General features: G+C 40.1%; 1 pseudogene; it reads left to right on the forward strand.

Moving 5' to 3' along the window:
- Positions 1-1,573: 1,573 nt before the first annotated feature.
- The window catches only part of LOC112838589 (splicing factor 3B subunit 4 pseudogene), a 17,306-nt pseudogene continuing 9,546 nt past the window's right edge, over positions 1,574-9,333 (forward strand).

The raw sequence follows: 9,333 nt of genomic DNA on the forward strand, positions 1-9,333 counted from the left end.
CACACACACACACACACACACACACACACACACACACACACACACACACACCATCCAATGAGGCTCTGATATTAATTTCCTTCCCCTCATTGCCAATGGTCTGTATAGAAAGCTCTGGATCAAGCAGGGTATAACAGAGTTATTTCCTCAGTAGTCAAGTTGCCTAGCTCCCTGAGGATTAAATATTAAGTATTTCAAACCTGTGAAGAAATCTAAGTAACTGCATCTAGACTTGACTTTAAGGGCCATGTCAATATTAAGAGTCAGACCTTTAACATAGTGTTAATTTGCTGGTATTGGCATGGGTGCATTAGAGTGCCATGTAGGACAATTCATCCCTCGTGCTTGGAAGATAAATGGAGGTAAGAATGCTTTTGCTCTATTTTTAAATTCAGCCAGTTATTCCATGGAAGTTTCTGCTTCTTTCTTGATACTTCCCATTATTTTCCAACTCCTAATTTTTGCCTTATGGACCTGGACCAGTGTAGTAGGCAGGGCTCCTGGGGATTCTTGTGCAGAGGCAGGCAGGGTTCTGAATGGTGAGGAAGGCTGGAGGGCTTTGTTGGGGTAGGTTCTGGGGAAGAATGGTCTGAGCTGGGTGGCTCTCTTTAAATAAACTGCTGGCCTCTATTGGAGTCCTCAAGCCTTCGAGGACTGCTAAGTGAACTGGGCTCCCCTCTAACTATATGACACAGCTATAGATCCCCACCAGGGAAGAAATGATTAGGGGTACTGCTGGCTATGCAAGGCCCCAGAAATTAAATATCCAGTGCCTGCTGGATTCCTATATCTTATAGGGCAAGGGGTGGTGAGGGCAGTTTATTAATTCTTGTCCGGGGCGCCTGGGTGGCTCAGTCGTTAAGCGTCTGCCTTCGGCTCGGGTCATGATCCCGTGGTCCTGGGATCGAGCCCCGCATCGGGCTCCCTGCTCCGCGGGGGGCCTGCTTCTCCCTCTCCCACTCCCTGCTTGTGTTCCCTCTCTCGCTGTGTCTCTCTCTGTCAAATAAATAAATAAAATCTTTAAAAAAAATTCTTGTCCAATATTATGAATTTCACCTTAATTTGAGAATGGGTTTGTCAGCATCATATACAGTTGTGTTTCGGCTGTAGCTCTCCACTGGGATAAACTGGGAAACTTTTTTTTAAAGATTTTATTTATTGATTTGAGAGGGAGGGAGGGAGAGAGAGAGAGAGTGCACATGAATGGGGGGAAGAGCAGAGGGAGGGGGAGAGGGAGAAGCAGGCTCCCCGCTGAGCTGGGAGCCCGATGTGGGGCTCTATCCCAGGACCCCGGGATCATGACCTGAGCCAAAGGCAGTCGCTTAGCCCACTGAGCCACCCAGGCATCCCTCGACTGAGAAACTTTTTAAAAAAACACCAATGCTTGGGCTTCTTTCAGATCAGTTGAATCAAAGTCAAAAGACAACAGTTTCCTCTTGGCCTTGGTAATTACCCAAATGCAACAAGGAGGATGAGAAGCAGAAATGTAAATGCCATTTTTGATACATTTAGGAGATACCTATAATCATGAACCACAAAGTATGAGGGAGGTTTGTATGAGAGAAGAGTCCTCATGGCTGAGGAACTCAGACCACATCAGCAGAAGATAGTTCTCCGAAGCATGAGGCACACCTTGGTTGGAAAGGTAAAAATGTGTTTGGATTAATAGGAGTAGGGTTGGCAAGCTGGCAGCAGAAGCTTCCCTGCGACTCTATTACCTTCTATAATTCCACCTCCTCTGTTTCTAAGTCACTCCTTTGAGGACCCTAACACTAAGAATCCTTCAACAGTCCCCTACTGGACAAGCCATTAATACTTTCCTGTTGCCCTCACCCACTTCATATCTTCCTTCCCTTGCTTCCTTTCCTTCTGTGGTCAACTATTTGAATTAGTTATTTGCACACACCCTCAACTTCCCTGCCCTATTTTCACTTCCTCTTACTCACCTTGGAAAACTCCAACCCTGCTTTAATTGAACTTTCTCCATTCTGAGCTTTGAATTGTGCTGCTGAATGTGGGTGGAGAAAACCCCACGTTTCTGAGTCTCACTTTAAATTCTTCATGTCGAGCAGGCTCTTAACATTGCCCAGTTATCAAAATATATTTCCTTGGTCCTTTCAACCTCCTGCTCTTCTAGATGACTTCATGTTTATCTTCAAAGCCCAACATCTCCACACACTCCCACCCAGATTCACTGTTGGTTGATGACCTCATTTCCTATGCATAGGAAAAAAAAAATAGAATCAATCAGGAAATAGAAGACTCAGCTCTCAGTTTTGTAGCCCTATAACCTGACTTTTTTTACTCTCTGGCAGCCATGGAAGGACTCTGCTCAAGGGAACCTGCTGTGAAGTGTGTAGTTGGCTGACGGTCTCCAGTCGACACACTTATGGTTTTACTGCAGAGTTTACTTGGAGAGCCCTCCATTCCCCAACACTTCTTCTTCTTCTTCTTTTTTTTCTGAGATTTTATTTACTTATTTGTCAGGGGGAGAGAGACAGAGAGTACATACGCACATGCGTGAGAGAGCACGAGCAGGAGGAGGGGCAGAGGGAGAAGCAGGCTCTGCACTGAGCAGGGAGCCCGATGTGGGACTGGATCCCAGGACCCTGGGATCATGACCTGAGCCAAAGGCAGACGCTTAACCCACTGAGCCACACAAGCGTCCCTTCCCCCACACTTCTACTCCCCTTCTTGGGCTTCTCCCAGGCAGTGACTGAGCATGGCGAGAGTACTACAGTACTCTCATTTTTGCCCCACGTGTGATTCTTCTAACGGGCAATCTCTGCTCAAAGACTTCCTGTTGACCCAGTCAAGACTTTCTGAGTAGCACTGCAATCTGAGTGTCTTCCTACCCAATTGTCTTTTTTTCCCTCTATTTTTTAAAGCTTTATGGAGATAAAATTCACATACCATACACTTCACCTATTTACAGTGTTCAATTCAGTCGTTTTTTTATAGCTACAGAATTGTGCAACCATCATCACCATCGATTTTAGAACATTTTCATTATCCAAAAAGGAAACTGATACCCTTTAGCCTTTACCGTTCAAAATGCCGATCCCCTACAGCCTTGGACAACTGTGAATTTACTTTCTGTCTCTATAGATTTGCTCCTCCAGGATAATTCATATAAACACAGTCTTGTAATATGTGGTCTTCTGTGACTGGCTTCTTTCACTTAGCATGTTTTCAAGACTCATCCATGTTATAGCATTTATCATTACTTCCTTTTTCTTGCTGAATAACAATTTGTTATATGGATATACCACATTTTATTTATCCATTCATCAGTTGATAGATACTTGAGTTGTTTCCACTTTTTGCCTATTATGAATAATAATAGTGCTGTGAACATTTATGTGCAAGTTTTTGTGAGGACATTTGTTTCCATTTCTCTTGGGTATATTCCTAGGAGTGGAATTGTTGGTCCATGGGATAACTCTGTTTTTAACTTTTCAGGGAACTACCCAATCCTCTTCTATTTCTTCTTCTCTTTCACATGTCTCAGACTTGCGTCATGGTCTGAAGGCTCTTCCCACCTACCTTCCCATCTTTTCTTTTATCCTTCACAAGCATATATCCCAATAAAATCTAATTTTATCCTGGCGTCTGCTTCTCATAGGACCTAAACTTACACATCCTGGATGAAGGCTCTGTGCTGCCATGTAAGGCCAAACATTTCATTTGTGATCTAGATCTATTTCCTCTTCCTATTCAAGGACACAGATCCAATAATTCCCCTTCTCCGTCCCTCATCATGAATTGTTACCTTGCTACTGAACCATTTCATTGGATTATCTCCATGCTGTTATTTCTAACAATTAATTAATTAATTAATTAATTAATTAAATCATTCTTCTTTTGGCTTTGCTTCCCCTTCCAGTACTTCCCACATTTCTCTCTTCTCCTTTAATAAAAATACCCCCTATTAGTTGTCTGTAACTTCCATCCTCAGTACTCTGCCCATTCTCCCTTGAATCTATTAAAGCAGGATTTTGCCTCACTAATCTGTAACTGCTTTTGTCAAGGTCATCATCAGCGACCTCCAGTATTAAATAGAATAGACAATTCTCCATCCTTATCTTACTTGATATGGCAATATTTGATGTAGCTATTAGTAACTTTTCTTTAAAATACTTCATTCGGCTTCCAGATCACTACTATATTGATTTTTCTCCTGTTTTACTGGTCCCTCCTTGTCAGTCTCATTTGCTGGTTCCTTGTCATGTCAGCAAACTGTGAACATTGGAGTCTACCAGATCTATGTCATCGGACTTCTCTTTTCTATCGAAATCCACATTCATTCTTTTGGTGACTTCACCTAATCCCATGGCTTTAAATTTAATTCCTATGCTTAATGCCTGCCAATTGATATATTTGGTTCAGACATCTTCAGTCTGGTATGGTTAGCTCCTCTTTTTTTTTAAAGATTTTTATTTATTTATTTGAAAGAGAGAGACACAGCGAGAGAGGGGAACACAAGCAGGGAGAGTGGGAGAGGGAGAAGCAGGCTTCCCGCTGAGCAGGGAGCCCGATGCGGGGCTCGATCCTGAAACCCTGGGATCATGACCTGAGCCGAAGGCAGATGCTTAACAACTGAGCCACCCAGGCGCCCCAGGTATCATTAGCTCCTTATCTGACTTCTCCTTTTGTGTAACTAATAAGCTTCTCATACTTAACATATCCCAAACTGAACTTGTATACCTGCTTCTTACCCAGTCTTCTTCATCTCAGTAAAGATAACCATCCTTACCTCCTGTAAGGATGGAGTCAAAGATCTTGGAGTCATCTTTGGTGGCTTTCTTTCTCTTACATCCTAGCTCTAAACCACTAGCAATCTGTTGATTCTAACTTCAGAACACATTTAGAATGCTGTAACTTCTCACTATTTCCAAGGCTACCACTCTGGTCCATCCCAAACCATTTCTCACCTGGCCTTTGTGATAGGCTCCTTAATGGTCTCCATATTTCTACTTTTGACTCCTGCATTCTATTCTCAACACAACATCTAGAATTATCTGATTAAAATGGAAGTTGGCATACCAAGTATCAAGTATCAAAATACCTCTTTGGGACAATCAGGTACCATTTCAATATGAATTAGGTAATACATGATATTAAGGAATTATTGGTTTCTTTGTGTTATGATATTGGCATGATAGTTATGTCTTTTTTTTTAAGATTTTATTTATTTATTTGACAGAGAGAGACACAGCGAGAGAGGGAACACAAGCAGGGGGAGTGGGAGAGGGAGAAGCAGGCTTCCCTCTGAGCAGGGAGCTCCATGTGGGACTTGATCCCAGGACCCTGGGATCATGACCTGAGCCAAAGGCAGATGCTTAACAGCTGAGCCACCCAGGTGTCCTGATAGTTATGTTTTTTAAAAAGTGCTTACTTGTTAGAAATATATAGAGTTAGAGGTACACACTACAATATTTACAGGAAAAAATTACATGATATATGAGGCTTGCAAAAAATGTAGAGGGAGGTAGAAAAAAACAAGATTGGCAAATGTTGATAGTTCTGAAGTTGAGTCATAGGCTTAGGAAAATTTATTATCCTATTTCCAACACTAGAAGAGAGGAGGGAAATACCTCCAAAGTCCTCAAAGGAACTAAGGCACAACCAAGAAATGTATGGTAACCAAACTTGTTTAAGTAGACAAGAAACAGAAAAACATTTTTGAACATGCACTACTTAGAGACCAGTTCTCCTAAACCCTTCTTGAAGAAACCACTAAAGTATGAACTGACAAATAAACAGAGAAACTATAGCTAAATGACTGATGAATGTTCCCTCCCTGTTATTGTAGGACTAAGAATACCGTAAATGTGGAGGTTATAGCTGTAGAACAGAATGTAAATTTTTGAAAGAAACTACGTGAGTCATGAAAACAGTTTCAATACTACCCACTTTTAAGCTCAAATGACATCTACTTTAAGACAACATCCTTCTTGGGAAGACAGCTAACTTCAAATAGCAACCTTAATACTTAATGGTTACGTTATTTTGGGCTAGTTAACTTCACTGCATTTCATTTCTTGTCTGTAAAATAGACATACTGATCCTTACCTAATAGAATATACAGCAAAATAATGAAAAGTTCACTCATTCAATAGTTATTGGTACCTACGAGGTACCAGGCACTGTCCTAGGTGCTAGGTATACAGTATAAATATAACATACTTGGATCTCACTTCCTACTTGAGAAAAGATAGACAAATAAATAAATGAAATATATTGTGTGTGAAATGGTAAGAAGTGCTATGGGGAAAATCAAATCAAGGAACTGGTGTAGGGAGTGGTGTGCTGAGGGCTGGGAGACATTGCAATTTCAATTTCATCAGTATTTCTTAGCACCTGCTATATGTCCAACTTTGAATGGTACTGGATATGCACTGGGGAATGAGACAGATCTGCCTTCACATTCTACAAGGGAGTCTTTGGGTTCTTTTGCAATGAACTCTTCTTACACATGTCTTACCAGACAAGAGATGCTTGGGCTGCATCATCTTTGCAACCTTTGTAACTTATAGAACATGGTATTTAGACTTGATGATTGAATCTAATCAGTGATCTTTATGATCTGTAAGCTTCTTCAACACTTCGTGATTTTAGAATTTGTTTCGTTTGTATTAAGTGTACCCAATGCTATTTGACGTCAATTCATTGCATTGTAACTTAATATAACCTTAATAAAATTATGGACTTCTATATGATCTAGGCATTATACAGTAACTATTCAAATATGCACAAGTTTAATACCTAAGAATAATTGAAGAAAAATTGGAGTTGTATTCTTTTTTTAAGGTTTTATTTAAATTTCAGTTAGTTAAAAGTGTCAGGTGTACAATATAGTGATTCAACACTTCCATTCAACACCCAGTGCTCATCATGAAGTACCTTCTTAATCCCCATCATCTATTTAACCCATCCCCCCACCGACCTCCCCTCTGGTAACCCTCAGTTTGTTCTCTATAGTTAGAGGTCTGTTTCTTGGTTTGCCTCTCCCTCTATTTTTTTCCCCATTGCTTGTTGGTTTTGTTTCTTAAATTCCACATGAGGAAAATGGTATTTGTCTTTCTTTGACTGACTTATTTTGCTTAGCATCATACTCTCTAGCTCCATCCATGTTGTTGCAAATGGCAAGCATTCATTCTTTTTTATGGCTGCCTAATATTCCATTGTATAAATGTACCAAATCTTCTTTATCCATTTATCAATTGTGGGACACTTGGGATGCTTCCATAATTTGGTTATTGTAGATAATGCTGCTATGAACATTGGGGTGCATGTATTCCTTTGAATTAGTATTTTTGTATTCTTTGGGTAAATACCTAGTAGAGCAATTGCTAGATTGTAGGGTAGTTCTATTTTTAACTTTTTGAGGAACCTGTATACTAGAGTGGCTCTTCCAGCTTGCATTCCCACCAGCAGTGCAAGAGGGTTTCCCCTTTCTCCACATTCTCACCAGCACCTGTTGTTTCTTGTGTTGTTGATTTGAGCCATTCTGACAGGTGCAAAGCGACATCTCATTGTGGTGTTGATTTGTTTTCCCTGATGATGACTGATGTAGAGCATCTTTTCATGTGCCTGTTGGTCATCCGGATGTCTTCTTTGGAAAAATGTCTCTCCATGTCTTCTGCCCATTTTTTAGTTGGATTATTCATTTTTTGGTTGTTGAGTTACATAAGTTCTTTATATATTTTGGATACTAATTCTTTATCAAATATGTCATTTGCAAATATCTTCTCCTAGTTGGTAGGTTGCCTTTTAGTGTTGTTGATTGTTTCCTTCACTGTGCAGAGCCTTTTTTTTTTTAAGATTTATTTATTATTTATTTTAGAGAGAGAGAGAGCATGAGTGGGAGAGGCAGAGGAAGAGCAAGAGAGAATCTGAAGCAGACTCCACACTGAGCACAGAGGCAGATGCAGGGCTGAATCTCATGACCCTGAGATCATGACCTGAGCTAAAACCAAGAGTTGAGGGGCCCTGGGTGGCTCAGTCGGTTAAGTGACTGCCTTGGATTCAGGTCATGATCTCAGGGTCCTGGGATCGAGCCCCGCATTGGGCTCCCTGCTCGGCAACGAGTTTGCTTCTCCCTCTCCCTGCACTGCTGCCCTTGCTTGTGCTCTCTCTCTCTCTGTCAAATGAATAAATAAATAAAATCTTAAAAAATAATAAAACCAAGAGTTGGATGCTTAACCGACTTAGCCACCTAGCTGCTACTTAACCGACTTAGCCACCTAGCCGCTACTGTGCAGAAGCTTTTTTTATTTTGATGTAGTTCCGATAGTTTGTTTTTGCTTTTGTTTCCCTTACCTCAGGAGACATATCTAGAAGGAAGTTGCTATGGCTGATTGCAAGGAGGTTACTGCCTGTGTTCTCCTCTAGGATTTTAATGGCTTCAGGCCTCCCATTTAGGTCTTTAATCCATTTTCAATTTATTTTTTTGTGTTTGGTATAAGAAAGTGGTCCAGTTTCATTCTTTTGCATGTTGCTATCCATGTTTCCCAACACCATATGTTGAAGAGACTTTTTTCCATTGGATATTCTTTCCTGCTTTGTCAAGGATTAACTGACCATATAGTTGTGGGTTCAATTCTGGGTTTTTATTCTATTCTATTGATCTCTGTGTCTGTTTTTGTGCCAGTACCATACTGTTTTGATCACAACAGCTTTGTAATATAACTTGAAGTCTGGAATTGTGATGCCTCCAACTTTGCTTTTCTTTTTCAAGGTTGCTTTAGCTATTCAGGGTGTTTTGTGGTTCCATACAAATTTTAGGATTGTTCTAACTCTGTGAAAAATGTTGTAGGTTTTTTGTTTTTTGTGGGTTTTTTTTTGCTATTGGTATTTTGATAGGGATTGCATTAAATGTGTAGATTGCTTTGGGTAGTATAGACATTTTAACAATATTTATTCTTCCGATCTATGAGCATGGAATGTTTTTCCCTTTCTTTATGTCATCTTCAATTTTATTCTTCAGTGTTTTATGGTTTTCAGAGTACAGATCTGTTGCCTCTTTGGTTAAGTTTATTCCTAGGTATCTTATAGTTTTGGTGCAATTGTAAATGGAATTGATTTCTTAATTTCTCTTTCTGCTGCTTTATTACTGGGGTATGGAAATGGAACAGATTTCTGTACATTGATTTTGTATCCTGTGACCTTACTGAGTTCGTGTATCAGTTCTAGCAGTTTTTTGGTGGAGTCTTTTGGGTTTTCTATATTTAGTTTCATGTCATCTGCAAATAGTAAAAGTTTTACTTCTTCCTTACAATTTGGATGCCTTTTATTTCTTTTTCTTTTCTTTCTTTCTTTTTCTTTCTT

The sequence above is a fragment of the Callorhinus ursinus genome, unplaced genomic scaffold (genome assembly GCF_003265705.2).
Source record: "Callorhinus ursinus isolate GAN/ISIS: 27379988/994484 unplaced genomic scaffold, GSC_fseal_2.0 scaffold28, whole genome shotgun sequence".
Lineage (NCBI taxonomy): Eukaryota > Metazoa > Chordata > Mammalia > Carnivora > Otariidae > Callorhinus > Callorhinus ursinus.